Raw genomic sequence first — 22,041 nt, forward strand, 5'->3', positions numbered from 1 at the left:
TTCGAATTTTTTTTCCTCTCTCTCTCTTACTCGAAAGATACGTCGTATTTTTCTCGCGTCCCTTCCCTCCCCCTTCCTCTTTTAAAGATTCGAGGCGATTGATAGATGGCCTCCTCTCCTTTTAATCGAACTCGTCTCCGCTCCGAAAATAATGTCGAATCTCGTGCGTTAGAAGAGAAGTGGAAGAGAGGGGGACAAGGAGGCGGCGTACGGTACTGGAGGCGGATAACCCTCTTTTTTTCGCGTCGTCCGCCGATTACGCGTTACGCAAGTGTGTAAGAACGCGCGGAACTCGTGCGTGACTTGCTTTGGAGAAAGGTGCTTCTGCGTACGAGCTCGTACGACAAACTCCAACTCGCGAGACTTATCGGGAATGGACTTCTTCGAATCGTCTCTCCCAATTCTATACGCGCCTGTTCTACTCCGTGACCCGTTTCAAACTGAGACGAGTATCCTCGAGTTGGAGAGATTTCGAGGCGATATTTGCAATTCGCAAGAGGTGTTTGTAACTCGAGATAATTTGTTTTTTTAAAATATTATATAAAATCTACGAATAATCGATTTAGATGATAAAATTCTGATACGATGATATCTTCAAATATCGTTTTTAATTAAACGTTTAGAATGAACATTTTGCAAGTTTCATGTACGTATGGATCAAATAAAGAACGAACGAATAAAGGATTCTCGATCCTAGCCCATTATATAGGCTTAAATGTACATTTCGATGTAAAATCGTTACGGGTTTCACGACTGTCCTTTATTTCCAATCTCTTTATCGTCAGACGATAACGCGAAACGAATTTAGTGGAAGGAAACGGGCCTCGCTCGTTGCCTCGAGAAAATGGCAATTCCACCGGCAATTAGCATAACAGACGGTTCCCGCGAGTATTTCGGTTGGCCGAGCTCGTTCCTAATTTTTCGCTCGTTACGCACGAATAAATAAAAAGAAAAAAAAAAAGGGGAATCGAAACGATCTCGAATTCAACGTTAAGTTGAATAACAGTTCGGTACCTTGCGATTGAAACGAAGGCAAAAAAAAAAAAAATCAATCATCCGGCGGGCATGAAAGTTCCTCCTTTCAGATTAGCCACACACCCTTTCACGCTCCATTCGAGATAAATCGCGTAACAATCGGCATGGTAATCTCCAAAGATCCGCGATTTTTCTCCACGAAGGAGCGGCACTGTCGTTCATTGTCGCGCGACCCAGTTTTCCTCGCGGTTAATTAAATGCTTTTTTTTTTTTTTCTTTGCACGTACGCCTCGATCGAAATCGGACGGGACCGGGCCATTAAACGTTCGTTACGCCTTGTTTTCGAGCCGATAGCGATAAAAATGTATAAAAAAGAGAAGAAAAGAAAAAAAGGAAGACAAAATTCTCGGTAATTGGAATAATCCCTATCTCGTTACAATCCTCGATCTCGTTACGAGCGCGACAACTTGACAGGAGCACAATGATCTTTGGATCTCCTTGCGGATCGTTCGTTGTACGTTTCCATCCGATTAAATCGATCATTCTTTCGATTGTTTTTCTTTTGTTCAATCTTTTTTCCCTCTTTCCTCTTCTTCTTTTTCTTTATTATACAAAACGTATAGAGAGTAGAGGATGGTTTGAGTTTGATAGTTTAGTTTCGATAATTATAGTTTCTTTTTTATAAATATATTTTTCACAAACGATACCTCCAATACCTCGATTCGATTTACTTTGTAAAACAGAGATCGATGGGAAATTCTTATTACTTTTACCCGATATAGTATATATATCGATTATCGTGTCGTACACTTTCAAATTAATTTGTCAATATTTCCTTTTTACACTGAAAATACGGAACTTTTTTAATTAAAAAAAAAAGAAAAAGAAAAGAAGGAGAGAACACGCGAAATAACCTAGTTACGCATAATTGCACGCCGAAAAGAAGCATGCCGGACAGGTGGTCCAGGAGATAAACCAGCGAGTTAAGTGTTGCAAATTAAAAAACAAGTAGGCCTTCGAACAAAATTCAACTTTTCGACAAGTATGATGGCACAAAGGCTCATCCATCGATACGTGATCGGATTATTAAAAATCAAAGCTCGATATCGTAGACGTCCATCTCTCTCTCTCTCTCTCTCGATCTCGCTCTCGAAGAATAAAGTTGTCGTCGATCGAAACGAGACGAGAGGAAGGAAGGAACGAGCGAAGACAACCCGATCTTTCCCTTTTCCAGAAGAAAGAGAGAGAGAGAGAGGACGAGGGGGATCGTTCTCACGTAAAAAAAGTACGGGCGTTAATTTTCGTTGCACGCGTTAATACACGCAACCGTGTATCGGCTCTGTTTCGGATCGATCGTAATTACACCGATTATCCGTGGCGAGCGTGCATGTCCGGCCATTTTGAACATAAATTACGCTCGCGATCACCGCGATACGTCCCTGCATCTCGACGGGCAGAAATAAAAGAAATCGCGGCGAGTACGTGACCATCGTAAGGTTCTGCCCTTTTTACCGATACTTTCTCGACGTTTGCAACTGTACTCCTCCACCTCTTGGCCAACGGCCAATCATCATTTTTATTATCGCGGTTTCCACCACGCGACTGGATCCACCACTCGCTTCGCTTCGGCTTAATAATATTTCCTTATAATATAGATTTTGATTATTTTCGACTTCGATAAATCGTGCAGGAAGTTCGTCATTTATGATGTATTCGTAACGAAAATGGAGCAACCAAGTTGAAGAGAGGATTCCCTCGTTGTAGACGCGAGCGAAAAGTAATTCTGAAATAATACATTTTTAATAGTATTTATTTTTTTCGTAGCATTAAATTGATAAGAAAATTCGAGAGAATTTTTACTATCTCGCTTTTATGAAACGAGCAAGTATATATTTGGAGAAACAGAATTATGAAAGGAATATAATAAATCTTTGCATTTTTTTTACAATCCATCACTACAACAAAAACGTGTATAATTATTGTTCTTGTTTAGAGGAATTGTTTTTAAAAATTTCAACTCGATCTATCCGTGACGGGAGAGAGATCCGTTCTCCAAAATAGAATTACCCGAAAGAAAGATCTATATAAGGAGTATACATCGAAAGTGTCTGGACGACGGTGAAACGGCTTTGTGAGGGGGGACGAAATTATCGACGCGGTTAAAGGCATACGAAAAGACTATTAAAGGTGTGCACGGGTGACACCTGTTGCTCCCATCGGGTCTCCAGTAAAATTTCGTCGGCTCCGCTTTTCGATGGATCTCGGTGTCGCGCTGTCAATATTTCATCCGGATAATTGTAACCTGCCCACGGTCTTCATAAACGCCATCCCGCGTGAATTATGAAGGTATATTGATAATAAGTTTGCGGCCCGGGTAGTAATAACCTGGCAATTTCGCGCTACCTCTCGCCTCCTGTTTCCTTCGCCTCGTCTTTCCTTCCATCTCACGTACGTAATGCTCGTCCACGCGAATAAAAACGCCTCCAGCCTTGTGCCGCGATTGTGTATCCGGGCCTCGCTTAGTTTCAAAAGTTATTTAATAAGAAGGAGCGGCTGCGTAACGGCTAGACGAAACTTTCGAACCGTGTACGAGTTCGGTCGCAGAGTTCTTTCTTTTTTCCTTTTTTTCCCCCTCCCCCATCTCCCGCGATGAAAATGCTTCGCATGGAACGAAAGATATACGGATTGATTAAAATTTCTTTATTCCTTCGATTTATTTACTTATCTTTTTTCTCTTCGAAATAAAAGATATCGAAACGACGAATGGTTGGAAAGATCGACGCGACGAGAATTATTTTTGTGAAATGTGAAAGATGTGGAAAAGTGCAGGAGATATCGAAATCTCTCTTTTTTAGGTTTCTTTAATTATGAAAGAAAACAACGAATTTGTGTAAAGAGGTGGAATTTTTTTTGATCAAGCTTTGGAGAAGGATCGATGGTGTAATTAAAATTTGTAGAAAATAGATTGATTCTCAATGATTATTCTAATTATAATTAACGTCAAGCACGGTGAAAGAGGCGGAAAGAAGGATTCGATTCGAATTTCGATACAACTCGATGGCAATATTTAATCTTCTGTTCGTTGGAAACTCGAGTAACGATTATTTCAGGCTAACTGAACATTCTGCTGTTTCAGGCCAAGTCAAACGAACGGATCTCGACCACAAAGGATAGATCGATGTGCTTCACGCTGTAATTTAGCGACAACTACCTACCGACTACTGGTAATGCTATTTGCAAACGATTTACAACTAGTGATAGATAAAGATTAATTCGTGGAAACGATATTCGATTAGTAAATCGTTCAAAAACTATGTTAGTCAATGAACGTTCTATTTAATCGATTTCTCGTCGGTATTTCAAAGAGATCAATTCCTTCCGCTCGATTACGATTAATTATTCAACTGTTAAAAACGAATAAAAATTGTAAATCTATTATAAAGAGATATTTGTGGAATTTTTGGTATAACGATATTGAAAGTATTTTAAAATTTATCACATCAATCTGCAAATTCTTATAATTGATTATTCGTTGTATCGATATTAGATGGATTTAGAGAATGGAAATTGTATAAAGAATTGATAAAATGTAAATTCTTGAAAAAAAAAAATAAAAAAGAAAAATATTGAAACAAATTTTGTTTGATAATAAATTTGATGATAGAAGAACGTTTAAGAGACGGGAGAAAGATGGCGCCACTAGTTCAATGTCGAACGTTCAACTCCGCTTGTAATCCGAATCCGATTAAAAAATAGGATGGAAAAAGATAATGTTAAATCAAATGAAATTTGCAATGGATAAAAATAGAACGCACTAGAAATATTAATTAATTCTTTTTCACTTTTAATCTTGATCATTCTTAATCCTTTCGACTTTCTCAAATCGATCGAAACATTCTTGAGATGCGATGGATAATTAATCGTATTCTTCTGTTAATTTTTAATGTTTTATGAAAAATTTTGGAATATTTAATTTTTTTCGTTTATATTAGTGTCAGTTTAATGAAATGCTCGACCAATATGTGAATGCGAATCTTCTCTCTTTTTTCTTATATCGATTCGATCGCCTATCAATGTTCAATGCACGAACAGAATCGAAACAAATATAATTAGGGAAAAAGCAGAAACACTGGCTTCTAACGATAAAAGCGTATAGAAAAATTCTTTTTGCGAAATCAATTTAAAAAAATTAGTTCCATTGAATCATTATAAAAGAATCTCCAATTTAATATAAAAAATATAAAATCATAAAGGAAAATAAATTTGGAATAAAAAATGAATTAAATTTAAAAGACACGAAATTAATTTGCTTGTTTAATAGAAGAAGATAGAAAAGAAGGGAAATGCAAATGCGTTTGCACGATAAATAAGAGGATTACAGAGACAGTTCACTACGTCTCGTGGAATGAAAAATTATCATTGGCCACCGTCCTACTTTTCTTCGATGCAGTTTCTTTCAAGTTCCCTCTTTCTCTCTCTTTCGATCATCCGTTTGTCTCGTCTTTCGAAAACACTTTACAAGTATACTTAAAAAAAAGAAAAAAAAAGCCACTTTCATCCCTAACCATCCATACCTTTCTAAAATTTCCTCGGCAAAATTAGAATTCCTCCAAAAGAGAACGATCCGTTTAAACGGAATTCTAATGCTCGCCCGATCGAAACCCATCTTTTCTTTTTCCCCAACCAAGAAGAAATTCTTATCAGGGGCCAGGGGTTGAACGAAACCACCCCGCAATTAAGAGCGGGTGGCGGTCGTGGCAAATTAGCAGGGTCTAGCAGGCGAGACGCGTTAATTAATTATGCATACCTTCTTTCCCTTTTCGATCCTAACCCTCTATACCCTTCCTCCCCACACGCCTCCTCCTCGTGATGGAACAGAGCGGCGCGGCGGGTAATTGGAAATCAATACTCGTATCCAACCCTCGAAACATTCTTGGCTTGACGAAAAAGCGATCGTGACCCCTCTTCAACCGCGAAGAAGCTCCCTCTTGCCAAGGAGGAGCTGAGCCTTACCTCGCCTTACCTACGAGCCCTCATTATCTCTTTTTTGCATCGCGCCATCCGATTTGCCCTGTTTCGCGCCGCTCTCAACCGAATTCCACCCCCGCCCCTCCCCTCTTCCACGCCGCCCCTTCGCGAAAAAGCAGCAGAGGTCGGTTTTTCGAATAGACGAAGAGAAGGAAGGGAAAGGGGTCGAGGGATAGGGGGACAGGATTGGAAGGAATTTTTTATTTTTATCGACGTCATTTTTTTCTTTCTCCAGGGCAACCCTGCAAAATAGAATTCGTTCGTTCAAGAATGGAAATCGTGCCGTTCCCTTTCGAAAACAAGGAAAATCGATGCTCTTTCTTCGGCGCTTTCGTTAAAGAAAGGTTATCCTCGATTTTTTATCGTCACTCGATTTCCTGGATCGGACAATATCGTTGGTTTAATATGGCCGTTTTTTCTCTGGCCCGAGGGAGAACGTTTAATCGAGGGAAACTTGACCCCCTCGGCGTGTTTCGTTTCTTTACGATGCCCCGCTCTTATTGTATACCCGAAAGGAATTTGCGCCGTAAAAAATTAATATGAATAAGTTGCACAGATTTTTTTAAAAGCTCTCCCGCTTTTATGGCCCATTACTTTCTCGCTTTTACGAGCCGCTTACCTCCACGCCCGTGTATCTTTATATGTTTAAATTTAGCGGGCCTCGTCGTGTAGCGGCGAGGACAGCATATTTCCTGTGATTTCCTACTTCAAAATTTTGACGCGATTCTTTAATAAGATCCGCGGTAATAAAAGGCGAAAGATCGTTTTTCTTTTTCGTTTTCAACGAACAAAAATGCAAGGGTACAGTCGATAATTTTATTTTCGTCGTTTTCTTTATACGCCCGAGGCATTGATGTAAAATTTCATGAAGCGGAAAAAAAAAGGAAAATACGTGTAAGAAAATAATAATTGCGGGAAAGAAGAAGAAGAAAACTTTTAATTTTAATTTTCCACTATCTAGTTCAGCAGAGATCAATTTCGTTATTAAACATCGTTTCATCGTTTATACGAAGTCGAGAATAAACAGACGTTTCATCCTACGTTTATTATTACATAAGAGGAAATTTGCACACTGGCGTAAAATATATCATATATACTATAGCTGTATATCTCGCGCCGTTGTTAATTCAAATAAATATACGAATATTCCCCTTTCAACATTTTAAATCGGTATCTCGTATAATGCATCACGTTATTACGCGTCTCAACTGAAAATAAATTTAATATGCTTTAAATTTTCACGACTCAGTTTCGATTCGTTGCGCTCAAAGTAGTGAAGAATTCGCTACTGCTGTGAGCAGTACGGAAAATTTGTTTCTTCCAATCTTATCCAATCCATCCACAAAGGAAAGGCGCAAATTCGCCGATATCGTTAACGCGTTATTTCTCTTAATAAACTCGAGACTCGATCAATTGGAAACTATCGACCACATGACACGTCCAATCGAGGAGAAATTGGACGTCGTTCGAATTCACGCCGCGTCACGGTGTCCTCGATGTCGAATGTCGAAGCCCGGAGTGCTGTCGACCGGTGCTTTTCTGCTCTGGAATGAAAACCACGAGCCCGGGAGAAGTGTCGTCACGTCGCGACGCCTAATGACGCCAGATTACGCGGCGATATTCGTGCACGAAGATGCATGCGTCGCCGCTAGAAACTGGTCAATGCGTTTACCGATACGTGAATCGCATTCATACCGTTAACCATATTCGACGAGTATGTCAATTTGCGCCGTTGCGTTGCATTACGCGAACAACGTAATTCCCGGCTCTTGCCTTAAAAGGTACGACTTCGTTGCGACATTTCAATCTTCGCGCATTGATGATGAACATTGTCAAAAGTGTTGGGACACTTGGTTTTACAAAATTTTTCACGGACGAGACACGCGTCGAGGATCGATCGAATTATTTGTTGAATTAAAAATTGACGAGTGAATGGAAATGTTTAAAAATTTTTCTTTTTTCGTACAAATGCGTCACGTTCATGTATATAAAATTATAAAATTCTGTTTATTATTATTCGGTATATAAATATAAGTTAAAAATTCTACTTCTATTTATATTTTGGACATTGTGTAAATATGATTCTTTTGATTCATTTTTATTAACACGTTTTTCATTTTCGGTCAGAATAACTGAAGATACGTTCATGTTGTATTATAACAAAAAAAATAACATAAGGTTATATATTCGCATAAAATAGAATTCATAAGATCGTAAAGTTTGAGGATAATGGCAAGCGTTTCAACTTTCTCGAGCAGCAGCAACTACAACAAAAAGAACAATAGTTTTTTAAATAATTTGTTTTTAATAACACAAGGATAATCGAAAAATTTTTTTCATTATAAGATTCATGAATCATGCAAAATTCCAAATATATTCCACCGTTTAAGAAACTCTATTCGCACGCTTCCAATTAAATTATTAATTAAGTGGCAAGGAAATTGGTATCGATTATTCCACGATAATTCATTCAACGGGGATCGAATGAATTTTCAAACAACAAGGAAAGGCAACAGTTTCCTTTGCCCGAACAGCGAATAGCGCGCTTTCATATGTTAACACGGCTCTTCGATATTTTGTCCCGTCATTATGCAAATAAGTTGAAAATTTACTGATTTTTGCAACAAATTCGACATCCCTTATTGATTCGACGCATTCGAGGCAACGATTTCCCTCCATTTTCCATTTTATTTTACGGCGAATTTGATTAAACGCGTCATTGTTAAACCGTTGTTCCGCCCCTCCCAGAATTTCGTTCCCTTTTTCTCGGCTAAATCCTTGCTCTAACGATAATTGGACGGATAACGGTGTTAAAAAGTTAATAAGATTTTTTGTTCTTCGCCAAGAAGGAGATGGCATTAGTCGGTAATTAGAAAATTGCCTCGTTGTCGAAGTTGAGAAAAATTGTCGGAGTAGGAAGGAGTAGATTGGATAGACATCGAGCCGAGATTGAGAGCAGATCTCGCGTTAATCGAGATTGGAGCTAAATTAAAATTGTTGGGATTCATTTATTTGCAAATGAACATTGTTCGATATATCGATAATGGAATATTGCACGTTTTTAGGGAAATTGTAAAGAAACAATTGTGAATTATACTACAAATACGATTGTTCGTAGGAAAAAAGCTGCGAGAGGTATTTAATTTATCAATATCCTGAATGATTTTTTTTTTTTAGAGATATTTTTAGATACTGCCAGTATATTTAGATACCGTTTAAAAGAATAATTTTCAACAAAAATTTACTCTAAATCTTCAAATATTCCTCACCGTAAATTTCTTATCGACCCAATAATTTCTCTTTAATCATTCGACGTCTTTTCTCGAAATGGAAGCCAAAGCTTCACGATTTAATAAAGAAGCATGAGGATACGGCGTGAACTTTCCTACCTACCTACGGTGACGAAATTTGGTAACTGCCAGTTAGATGGCTTCGTAATTAAAGTTATTAAAGTGTGGGAAGCAGAGGGTCGCTGAAGGAGGGTGTAGGAGGGTGAATGGATTTGGAGAAGCGTAACGACCTCTGTCGGTCGGCGACGAAATTAATTATCGCCAAGAAAATATCTTTCAATACTTCCTTTCCCACCACGTTGCGAAACATCCAAATTTTTCAAACGTGGGAAAATAAAACGTTGTTTAATTACGTTTCAAAGGATGTTTTATCTGATTATACACACCTCGCACTCACGTGCTACGATATAATCTAGAAAATCATGAACGTCGAAAATCGACTCGTTTTCTTTCCCTTTTTCAATTCCCATTTTCGTTTTTTTTTTATCAGAATCGAGGATGTTTAAAATTGGGAATTTTAAAGTAAATCCTTTTATACAACTAATTTAAAAAAAAACTTCATCAACTTATCTCATCAATTAATACTTGTTATACGCGAAAAAAGTAAATATACCTTTAAATTCTTTCTTTTTATAGCTTGTAAAAGTTTCTTTTAGTCCGTAAATTTGATAAAAATTGCGGCCGTTCCTTCAATACGTTTTTCATATTGCCCATTTCAATTATATTATATCCTCAATAAAAAATTTACGAGGATAAACCGTATATATAGAGAAGCAAGTATCCTTTAGCTTACACTTTACGTGTCTCTTTAAATCAACGCGAGAATCTCTCGAAATCTTGTCCACAGGCCACAGGGATTCTCGGGACGTGGCGGATTTTCATCTTGAAAAAGTACAACCGTCCTCTTTTTCTCTCGACCGTTATGTCTCGTGATCGTGCACTGGAATTTTCTCCAGTAAATGGGCCGGCAAATAGGCTTAAAAACGCAGGAACAGAGCGACGAGATTGGGATTTCCGATTCATCTCGACATCCGTATGAATGATTAACTTTTATTTTATTTCGTTTTCGCCGAGAAATCGTCACATAGGTTCGATAATTCAATAAAACGGATGAAGATTGGAGGAAATAGCGTGGAATTCGTAGCTTATTATATAATTAAATCACACTTGGTAAGAAGTATCTACTCTATAAGAAACAAAGGAGAAAAATTTCCTCTCGATCAGAGGATAGGCACGAAAGGGGATTGTTTGTTTTCTTATTGACTTCTCTTCTTTCCCCACCTCTTCATATAGATTATTTTCTGTTTGTCATTTGAATATCGTGTGACAACCTTTTTTCGAGGAAATTTTTCGCGAATCCTATTTCACGAAACTGTATCATCTCTTGCATGAATATAAGTGGCTGGAGGGAGATATCTATGTTAGTTTTTATTGCGGAAGAGGGAAAAGGAAGTAAAGAGAAGGGGAAGGAAAAAAATGAAATTTTTTTAATAAAAGTGATCGATATTTCTCATCGTATCACTCCTAGGGGAACTCACTTTTTGCGACTGTTCGTTTATGGTCGATGCGTTTCGATTTGCTTGCCGACACATTTTTTATCCTTGTTTCAAATCTTTGATTCGAAATATACGAAGTTTGAATAATAAATTTTGTATATTTTTTCAACTTCGAAAAAACACGAATTGGGAAAATTCGAATCCCACACTCTGTACAACTTTCAATGATTTTTCATTCGTGACTTACCTTGTTCATATCTGTATCCAACTTTCGATTTCTGTGATAATCAAGCACAGATTCGTCCTCCGTTAAAATCCTCTTGTTCATCCAAAATTCAGGTCACGATGTTGCGAGTGACCTATTCTCTCGTTTCTTGGAAATACGTAATAAAGAATTTTTTATCGCATTACTTAATTTATTCATGAATTTTATATATCATTTTTTTTTCTTTAACAAAACAAGTGCAAGTGTTTATTTTTACCGAGGTGGAAAAAATTCTCAATATCAAAGGAAAAAAAATATCAAAAATGTCGTGTTCTTATTTTTTTCTTCATCTCGCTGTTAAAAAGTTAAATCGTAAAAATATATATACATAAATGAAATACATCTGGAAATTAATTCCAAAGCGGTTATATAACACTGGATTTAACTGGAACCGAGAAAGATAATTAAAGCTGTCGTTATGTGATTTTTCATTCATTGGAAAGTCAATGGATTTTTCCAAAGGATATTTCCCTCCTTTTCGCCCAGTTTCTTGCTATTTCCAGTTATCTCAGCTTATTCCATGCTTATTCGAATCCACGCAATTCTCTTCGTTCCTCGAGAATTGGTGTCACCCTATTAAAGATTAATAAAAATTTTAGTCTCGAGCTTAATAAAATAAATATCGAGAACTGAAAATTTTAATCTTAAAATTGAATCAGGAAACGAAACAAAGCATCCACGTTGGATCAAGGAAGAACGAAGATTCAGGAAACGAGTCAGGATAAATTTTATAATTTATACATGACAAGATGATAAGATTTCACACAGGGAACACGCATGCGTATCGAGATATATTTACATTTTTTCGCTGCATTTTGACGCTCGTTTCGATCTCATTTTCTTTCCTTCCGATTTTCCGCAACGTCGAGTCTTACATTTGGTTCTTTGGTTTCCATCGATACGATTAAATTTATCCTTAAACGCTGTACAAGATTAAAATTATATCTAAATGCGGGATCTGTGTTTGGTTATTTTTTTTTTTTAATAATTATTACGCTTATACTAATGTGGATTTATGATTTGCGTTTAATGCTTCGATTCAATTCGCAAGTACAAGATTCCCTTAATCGGGGGATCGATGACATTTAAATCGTTATCTAAATCGGGGATAATAAAGTTTTTTGGTGTTTCGCACGATTTTTTAAATCGCATCAATCACACATATTTCTCTGCGTATGTTTTTACATCGCATACTTGTAATATTCGTTCGTTGCTTTATGAATGTTAGGCGATCGTCGATACAAATTGGTGATCCCCTCCCCATCATTTTTTATAATTTGTAGATATCGAAAAAACGAGGTCGTATAAAAGATTTAATCTTTTTTTTTTAATCGATTAAAACAATACAAAAATTGAAAAAATATATATATATCTTATAAATATTTATGATGGAATATGTATTTGATTTGGTATAAAAATACGTGTACGAGTGAACCGTATCGTCATCATGAATTTTAATTTTCCGTCGCACCAGAATTTCTCGTATCAAAATATTCATTAATCATTGTCACCGATCTGTCGTTCCCCCGTATAATATCGTTTTGTTAACAAAACCAAACCGCATATTTAGGAAACAGAAAATTGTTTAAATATTTGCCTCGCCTATCTCTCTTTTTAAATTTATCCTATAAATCAAAAACTATAATTCTTACCGAAAATTTAAATATTCATTCTATCACTACTCCATCACCAATAGCTTACCGTTCCCCGCGTAGAGAAATCATATATATTGAACATTCTATATTGAACATCGACGCTTTGATACACGTGAGTCACGTTGAGAGATAACATTAAGAAACAAAAAATATCCCAAAAATATTTATACTCCTATATCTTGCACAAACCTTGTATACACGAAAAACCAAGTCTCTCGTATATCCAATACTTTCTGCACGATATACGTCACTTTCAAATTATCATAATCTTTCAATAATTCAAACACTTTCTTCGCGCAGTTAATTCTAAAAAATAATCAACAGATCAAAATATCTCGCAACAATCGCATCGAATTCGCAAACGAATCAGCGTGACAATGATCCCGATCAACACCTTAAGCCGCAAATTTAAGAGAGAAACAAATTTTTAAAAGTATTTATATTCTTCCCGGATTCATCAATCACTGTCACGAACGGTGACCTATACGCTTCAACATACACGTACGCAAACTCGAGACCGCGTCTCGAACCAGACCCCCTTCTCGTGTCTTTCGAAATCTCTCCAAGTTGTCTGCGGTTAACCGCAAGCGGAAAGCTCACAAGTGTGAACCCCGTACAAAGGAATTTCGGGAATCCGTGGCCGGTGCACTCGAATTCCTCCCAGAAAATTCCTGAATCGCGTGCAGACACGTGGCCAGAATCCGCGAGGAAAATACCGCAGCTTCGTTTCTGATTTCGACCGGCCGAGCTATCCCATGAATTAATTATAATTCAATATTCGCGGATTGTTTAATTGCCGACCATCGACCGCCAAATTATTCGTGCGGAAGAATCGCCATTTTGTCCACGACTCGCGCTACAGTTTCGTAAAATTGGTTCTTTCTATTGAGGAAGAATTGTTATTGCAGCGCAGGATCGAGGAGATTCAAGGAAGAATTTAAGGATCCTGATTAAGGAAGGAAATTAATTAAGTGTCGTTCGAATAATACGATTGTGGTGGAAATTTGAGAAGTTATTTTCTCGTTAATCTACGATGAAACGATCGAATCCTAACTTCAAATTAATTCTCTTTTGTGCAGAATTTCTGTTATTATCAGCTATTAATATTACTCACATCTTGGAGCACGTGGAAATATTCCGTTTCCAATTTCCTCTGATTCAAGGGCTTAGTCGTCACAGGAACGAGAAAGATTCCTTCCTCGCTTCACTTCGCTCGATTTTGAAATATCTTCCTGAAATCTTCTCCCGTTCAACTATACCAGCTTTCTCGTGGCGTGTAGCTGAACGAACTGAGCGATAATAGCGTAGCTAATAAACACGATTTCGTCTGTGTTTACTTTCCCGCTGCTATCAGACGTACTCAACGCGCTAAATCTTCGCCGTTCTCCGAATTTCTTATTCCATATCTATGTACATACGAGGAAAAAAGAAAAACAAAATATCCATAGATGATGATTCATCCTTGGAGAGATCCTCGCCAATATTTACGTCGTCTTTTGCCATCGTAAAACTCGTCATGGAGAATATTTCTCTATCGAATGAACTTTATCCTAGTTCGAAGGGTACTTTGTCATACAAAGTTCATACTAAGGCGACCTAAGAAAAAATTGCGGGAGGGAGAAAGAGAGAGAGAGAGGAAAAGAAAGGAGGAAGAGGTAAGTGCACGCGTAAATCCCTCGGATTTTTTAAATGTAAAGCTCGCGCTTTGAAAATTCAGGCGAAACCTCTCCACGCTCTACCCGACCGTATCGAAAAATTCTCATTTGCATCTCGAGAGAGTGGCCTCCACTCCTCCCCTCGGATACATAAATAATTCTGGACACGAGGAAACTAACGTAGCCGCGGAAGCGATTTATCTCTCGCTTAAGACACGCTTTGCGATTGTTTCGCTTAATAATATCTATTTGCGAACGGATCTCTCTATTTGGGTCAATTATTCCTGTAAAAAAAATAAAAAAATAAGCAAAAAGAAAAACTAATTATCGTATTTCAATGTTCCTTTCGAGAGAGAGAGAGAGAGAGAGAGCGCTCCTTTGAATAAAGGAAAGTTGTCAACGTTGTGTATAATCTTATTCCCTCTTTTCTTGTCCCGAGGTAATTAAGTTGAAGGATTAATTAGAAAGAGAGAGGGAAATAAGGATACTTGGATAAAATCAGGAGCTGTTAGTATTTTTCGAATGGATCAAAATTTTCTCGAAATTGAGTTGATATTTATGCTTGTATTCTAATACATTGACAAAATATGTTTATTAATATCTTCTTTGTTTCAATTTTATTATCGTTTAATGATGTACAATCCTCACATTTGAATTTTTTATTTTGAAAATGAAAAGGATTATTTATTAACCAGCTTTCTGAATTCTCAACTCGGTTTAGGTGAAATTATTTATTTAAAATTTACCTAAAAATTACCATTAACCAATTCGAATCAACTATAATATTCGGTATTCGCAAAAGGTGTGCGAATAAGTCATTTCTCATTTGATAAATCTCAAACATTGCTTCTTTACACTTTTCTTACTACAATTTTCTTTATGGAAACAGAGTCTTTGTTTCGTTATCGTTTCATTCTGAGAACTTCCCTTTTCTCGAGTAAATCGATAAGAAACAAATTTAGAGGAAACTCGAACGTTCTTCGTCGATGCATTGGAATGACGGAAGCAACGATCCATGAATAACGGGTATCTTCCTGCATGGAATTCGTCCGCGTCACTTGATATAATAGCAAATCGTCGAGTAAAACTATCAATCCATGACCGTTTTAATGAATTACAAGGTACGAATATCCGTGCTCGATCGATATCCAATGAATCAAGATCCTTCAAGAATCGAGATCCCCATGAAACTTCGAAGTTCGTGTCGAGGAAACTGGATCTGATTGACGAAGAAAAGTGTGACAAGGTTGCTCGACGGAATGTTCCTTGTGGATAAAACTGGGGATAAAATCGGGAACGTGAGAACAAAATCTCACGTAACTTTGAATAAGGTGAAAATTAGATCGAGATTTTTATCGAAACGATCTTTTTTCATTGTAGAATCTTTTAGAAAGAGAGGGAGAGAGAGAGAGAAATAGAGAAATGGAAGAATTAAAAGACTAAACATTTTCCATTTATTAATAGAAAATTTTAATTTTCCATTCTGAAACTTTTGAGAAATTTTAAATAATAATTCTCCTCGCTGCTTTTTTTACAGATTTAAACTATTTATATTTCCTCTGGAAACTAATTAGATATTCTTTTAGAAATTGTTCATGAGAACGTGACTCCATCTCTGTTATGACACTTGACATTAATGAAACAAAACATAAATGAAGAAAATTAAGAATTAATCCAGGAGAAGAAGAGACCAGCGAAAACAATTAAAACGGTAAGAAAGAATTAATTATTTCCCATCTTTACTTTTCTTCTCGTTTAAAAATTCAATTCAATGTTGAATAATATTCTCATAGATGCGAAGCGATTCTATTTAATAGAAGCAGGGGAGCGAGAGCCATCAATCTCGAATATTCCACGATCACGTATCCCTGATATCCCGATCGAGACAAATGAAGGGTAAAGATCGCTAGTAAACTAAGGAATTAGGGGCGTGCACCGCACAATGTTAGTAGAACGCAATCTCGTTACGCGTTACACCATCGAATCCACCATCGAATTTAACGTATCAACATTAGTGTAGATCATTGAATAAACCGTGGTGTTTCGATAATTATCGTGTGCTCATCGTGTGATCGTCGTGATTAAACGACATCGATAAATTTCCTCGATTCGAAGCAAATCGTGACCGAACAATCTTTATTATTCGTCATATTATTTCGTACACCATTTTGTTGTTGCCTCGTCCAACGAAATTTTATTTGACTTGAGAACATAGGATAAAGACCGATATCAACTGCGAAATTCGATTTTCAATTTTCCCTAATTTTCACACTCTGCGCTTCTACAAACGGCGAGCAAAGCTGCCAATCAATCTTCAATTTCATCGATCATCAGCCGAGCGTGATCGAGGATCGTTGGAAAATTGTCGACTGATAATCGTGTGAAAATTCGCAGGAAAATTGAATAAAGGTGGCTAGCCGAACGAAGGGGGATAAGACGCTTAACGATCCATTAACTGGTTCTGAATGCAATTCGTGTTAATCGGACAGGGAAACCGGTGATAACTGCGATCCAGATGGTGGTGTTTGACGCGTAAATGGTTGGATTAATTAATGTAGAATTGATATATTATATAGGAGGTTGAATCAAAATGTAATCTTTTTTTGATTCGTCTGTGGATTTAAAAGCCGAATGGATTTATTAAAATGAGATCGATTATTGAAGGTTATATGTGAAATTTATCATCAAAGGGAGAGTCACTTTTAATGAGAATTAAATCCTTGTTCCACGTTATTGTATTAAAATGTTTGTTTTTTTAAGCTCGAACAATTTTTTACAACGTTTAAACTTCAATCTGATTCTTCGAGAGATGTTTTTTTTCACGCTTACAATTTATTTTTCTTTTTTTTTTTTTACATATACGTTATGTTTCAATCTCGACTTTCTTGAAAATTCTTTTATAAATTTAATTAACTTTTTTCGAAAATTCTTTTCTACGGATTCTATTAACTTTTTAGAAAGAAAAAACCAAAAACTTCCAATCAAGTTTTTTAAAATATTTTTTTCTTTCGCGTACTGTTAAATTTATAAAAAAAACAATATCTCAACTACTGTTATTCTTTACCATGTACGATCAAACAAATCCTTAAATGATATCTTTCTTCTTTTATGTAAAATATAAAAACAGCACGAATCAAATTCTCGAGTAAAATTCTCATCAGTCTCATCTTCAATTTTCAAAAAGAAAAAAAAAGAAATTTCGAATCTTCCATGCAACATCCTATTCGTTGCTTTTTAATTTTACAAGAATTTGCGCTGCATTTTCGGATACCCCTTCAATAAGGAATTTTCCAAGAGCAATCTTCGATGCCACTTACGATCGTATGCCACATCACGAGTACCAATTTGAACGTAAGTCCCCGTTGAAAGGAGCCGCGTTTGTAGTCGTGGAATAGAATCGATTCGTGGCCTGGGGCATGATGAAGAGAACGCGAGTTCGATCGAGACAGATATTCATCCGTTTAAACATTCTTTCGTACGGTGAACCGTTTGACGTAATTTCCTGTAAGATGTATAATAGCAAATAACAAATATCACGTAACAGCAAGATAAATATGATTTTTGCGCATGATACGAATCCGCTTACGAGTCGCTATAATCGAATTGTGAGGAAATTTGTTAGTTTAAAATTAAGAGAATCCTCATCTATCCTTGCAACGAATTTCTATTTTGAATTGAACCGAATTTTTTCGAAACTTTGAGATTGAATATTTTTCCATTCCGAATTTTACAAGAATTGGATTCTTTAAATATCTCTTCGAATACAGAGCGATTATCAATTGAGAATCGTTAAAAAATAAGAAAATAAAATATTAATAAATATTGGATGGAATTCAGGAACACCAAGATACGTTGATAAATTTTGCACGACTCTTCTCGTTTGTTCTTTTCCTTGTTCCACAATTCAGGAACAAGGTTCGGTTCACGTAAGTACATATTACACAGTCGAAGAAGTCGTGCAGTTTGTACAACACTCGAGCCCAAAGGGGTCACACGATCCGGTTGCATAACACAGGCGCGACTTTACGTCCTTCCGGTCCCGATGTGTAACAAGCACACATCCTGTGCTCCTTACCCTTAGAATATCGTCGCTTGTTCCAGGAAAGCGAGGAAACTCTGAGCAGATTGTTGGCCACGAACTCGAACTGCAAATTTAATCGGATTCTCAGGTATTTTTTTTCGATAAAAATTCTTATCCGTCGTCTTTTCCCTCTCTTCATGATTCGTAGCAAATTATAACGTAAAAAAATAATAAAAAATTGCAGAATAGAAAAGATTCTTGATTTCGTTCTTGGGATAAATCGAGGTTTTTGCTCGAAGCCTGTACTATTTTCAATTTTTTTCGTATCTTTTGAGTCATTTTCACGAAAGGTTAGTCGCGCGACTGGTCAATGAATGGAGTCGAAGAGAAAAAAGATTTTATTATCACGTATCACGCGTTTGGTCGCGATAAGTCGTCGACATTCGACGAGTACGATACCACGAATCGATTCTTGGAAAACGAAACAAAATTGAATTTGCTTAACTCATTGGCGGGGCGAAATTGTTCTCTATTGATTTTCCATTAATCTCTGGAATATAGTTTATTGCTTCTAGCACTTTTTTGAAGTATTTTTCGAGAGTGAAATTTTTTACGTGTCACACTTAAAGAGTGTAATTTCCTGCTAGTGGATATTATGTTGAAAGTGAAAAAATAACTTTTCGTATTCTAGTCGAGTGTTCGTAGTCTCAGATGATACGATAAATGAAACGAGTTGAGAAACGAATTCTCGGAGAGAAAGTTTTCATTTTCAAATTGTTCGAATTGCGAAGAAATTGGTTACGAACGAAGATTTATTTCTGGAAAAATTTTGTTGAGAGAGGAGAAGAAACGTACGTTCTGACCGACTTTCTTTTCTTTGTTACTCATTGTCTTTTGGAATTTCAGGTAATTATTGAAAACACGCGATGGACCGCATGTGGAAACAGGGTCGGTCGCGATTAATCGCCGGTGAACCGTATCTTTTCTTGTTTTAGCATTCGTTGTTTCTTGAATCGTGCAAATCAAGACACGTGTCTGATTTGCAAGCGAACCATAAAGGGACAGCGAATCAGAGTGAACCACTTTCCTCTTAATCATACTCTTTTCGTATTCATAGAGCGTTCTTAGATTGTTGCATAATCAAAGAATAATATTTTTAATGGAATCTTACGGTATTACCGGTATATTAAAAAATTTCTCTTGCATAGTCAATGATAAAAAAAGGAAAATAAAAAAAATAAGATTTTACAATCCCTTAAATTTTACAAATTATAAACCATTTGAATATTTTAAAAAATATTTTAAAAGATTGTTCAACTAGATATCAATGTTGTATGTTGATTTTTTCAGAACAGGGTATGTAACAAAATTATATAATATCTACGATAATTGAAAATTCGCGAATTTACAAAAAAATTTCGAAAATATGAGAAAAAATAATTCTTAACGATGACTCGACGATAATAGATTCTGAAAACAATCACGATCGTACTCACTATATGCAAATTCTTGCACATAAATATTTTACACATCTTTTCACTTCATTTTAATTTAATTTCCATCGTTTTTTCAACTTTTCCGGATATTATGAGGAAATTTTTAATATTTAAAATTTTAATATCGAGATATATCCAATCGCAAACACCTGAAATATATATTCATAATTGAGTAATGCAAGAGCGATGAGTAAGCTATTTTCGCCTAGATCCATGAGATTGCATAGAAATTACGTGAAATTTTTCTGGGAGCGGCCCACGTGTTTGCTTCCTGTCAGCCAATGTTATTAAAATTTATTAAAATTCTTCCCTCGAAAAATAATATCCTCGATATCTTGGTATTTTTATAAGAAATTTTCAGGATTTACGAGATTTACTCAAAAAGCGCGTACAGTTTTCTTTATTGGAAAAAGTAAATTTGATCTTTAAAATACCTAAAATTTTAAGAAACATAATATATTTGTATATATTGTACGATTATTTCTTCCAGTTTTGAAACAATTGGCAAATTTTTATACCGCAGAAAATTATCTTATCCAAATCAGATGATTATAATTGCAACAGTATGACAATTGAGATGGAAATTCAACTTACAACGATAAGATAAATCCAATTTTGGATATTTTTTATCGAGAGTTAATTACATTCTTCTACGTGTAGATTTTTATTCATCGATGTTTGGAACGAATACTCGTCGGACACGAATATTCTTGAATTTTTATTGGGTTCGTCCTCGATAAATTTCCCAGATAAAAGCGTTACGTTGTGATCGTAACGCAGAGTTTCATTGATAATACCGTGGCGTTAAACTCGACGCGTAAAGTTGGAGGATTTTAATTATCGTCGAGAAGACGAGAATCATCAACGCCCACGCTCACCTCCTATGCAGGATAACTCTTGTTTGAAATCGAACGAACGAATTCCAATCTCGATAAATAATCGAGAGATAAATAAATACTCTCTTCTATTTTCCTTCTTTGGAAAACTAATCATAGCTTAAACTTAATATATATATATATATATTTATGTGATGGCATGATTGAATTTCATCAGAAATTCTTTTCTCTACTTTTTTACTTTCCTCATAAAACATATTCACCGTTTTAAAATAATTAAATCTAATAAATCAATTATTCTTAAAACACAAGAATATAAAGTTAAAACTTTATTATATATATATATATATATATATATATATATATATATATATATATATATATATATATATATATATTCACAAACACGATTAAATCTTTTAAAACGAATCTCTATCAAATTCGATCACTCTCATGCACTCCACTCAAAATGCAAGAAATTTCCATTTGCAAAAGAATTCGACTTAATCCCGTCCAATGAAACCTGTCCCTTCGTCGAAACTTATTCTTTTGACCCGATGCAAACGAGGGACTCCTTTTTAATCATCGAGTGGATACCATTCAATCCCTCCCTCCCCTCTTCCCAGGCTACGTTCTTTTATAAAGGCATCGCGATAAAACGCCCTCGTAGTAACGCCCTTCTCCACGCCACCCATTAAAATTGAAATGTGATTGCAGTTTCGTTTAACGATGTTAAATAGGAATTCCGTGGACCGGCCGCCGCTTAACGACCGTAACGACCGTAACGCCACCAAGGTTACGCCTCGTTTCGCCTCCTTGTTCCATGGATGGAACTGTAACTGAAGCGAAAAGGTCCCATCGCTCTTGTTTCCTGCTAAGAGGTACGGTTGTAACGCAATTACGTGACCGCGAAATATGTAGCTTCGATGGGTTGATGCATACGCGTCATTCGTGAATGATTGGAGAAAATGTGTGCTCGAATGTGTTTGTATATTTTTTCCTGTAATTAATTCTTCAATCGTGTTGTACACTTGATTTGATCAATGAACAATATTCGTTTTTACCGTGCTTCTCTCGAGAATATAGAAGTATACAGGAAAAATGTAAAAAAAGAATTTGATCGATGAAATTCGCGCGATTATGAAAATTATCAAATTAGTCTTTTGGCAATTTTTTGCTCAAGACACTTCGATGAAATCGTAGCTATTGATCGTGTCTTTTTTTCTTTTAAATTCGTTAGAAAAATAAGTATCGTATATACGATTTTGCAATTTTCCTCTACTTTCTTCGAGTATTTATCGATAGAAAAAAAATCCATTCTCTT

The 22,041-nt window shown here is 36.1% G+C and overlaps 2 long non-coding RNA genes across 2 annotated transcripts in view; one reads left to right on the top strand and one right to left on the bottom strand.

Annotated features, from left to right (window-relative positions):
* The window catches only part of LOC133665798 (uncharacterized), a 47,807-nt gene extending 30,782 nt beyond the window's left edge, over positions 1 to 17,025 (top strand). Inside the window, exons 2-3 of the long non-coding RNA XR_009829143.1 lie at positions 4,112 to 4,199; positions 15,951 to 17,025. This is a non-coding gene — a long non-coding RNA (uncharacterized LOC133665798). The remainder of the gene's footprint in view (positions 1 to 4,111; positions 4,200 to 15,950) is intronic.
* Positions 7,992 to 15,959, bottom strand: LOC107998166 (uncharacterized). The gene is made up of 4 exons (XR_001766143.3): positions 13,824 to 15,959; positions 11,854 to 11,977; positions 11,037 to 11,627; positions 7,992 to 8,267 (listed from the first exon to the last, which is right to left on the bottom strand). It is a non-coding gene; the product is annotated as an uncharacterized LOC107998166 (long non-coding RNA).
* Positions 17,026 to 22,041: the final 5,016 nt, after the last annotated feature.

The sequence above is a fragment of the Apis cerana genome, linkage group LG3, assembly GCF_029169275.1.
Source record: "Apis cerana isolate GH-2021 linkage group LG3, AcerK_1.0, whole genome shotgun sequence".
In the NCBI taxonomy this organism is placed as follows: domain Eukaryota; kingdom Metazoa; phylum Arthropoda; class Insecta; order Hymenoptera; family Apidae; genus Apis; species Apis cerana.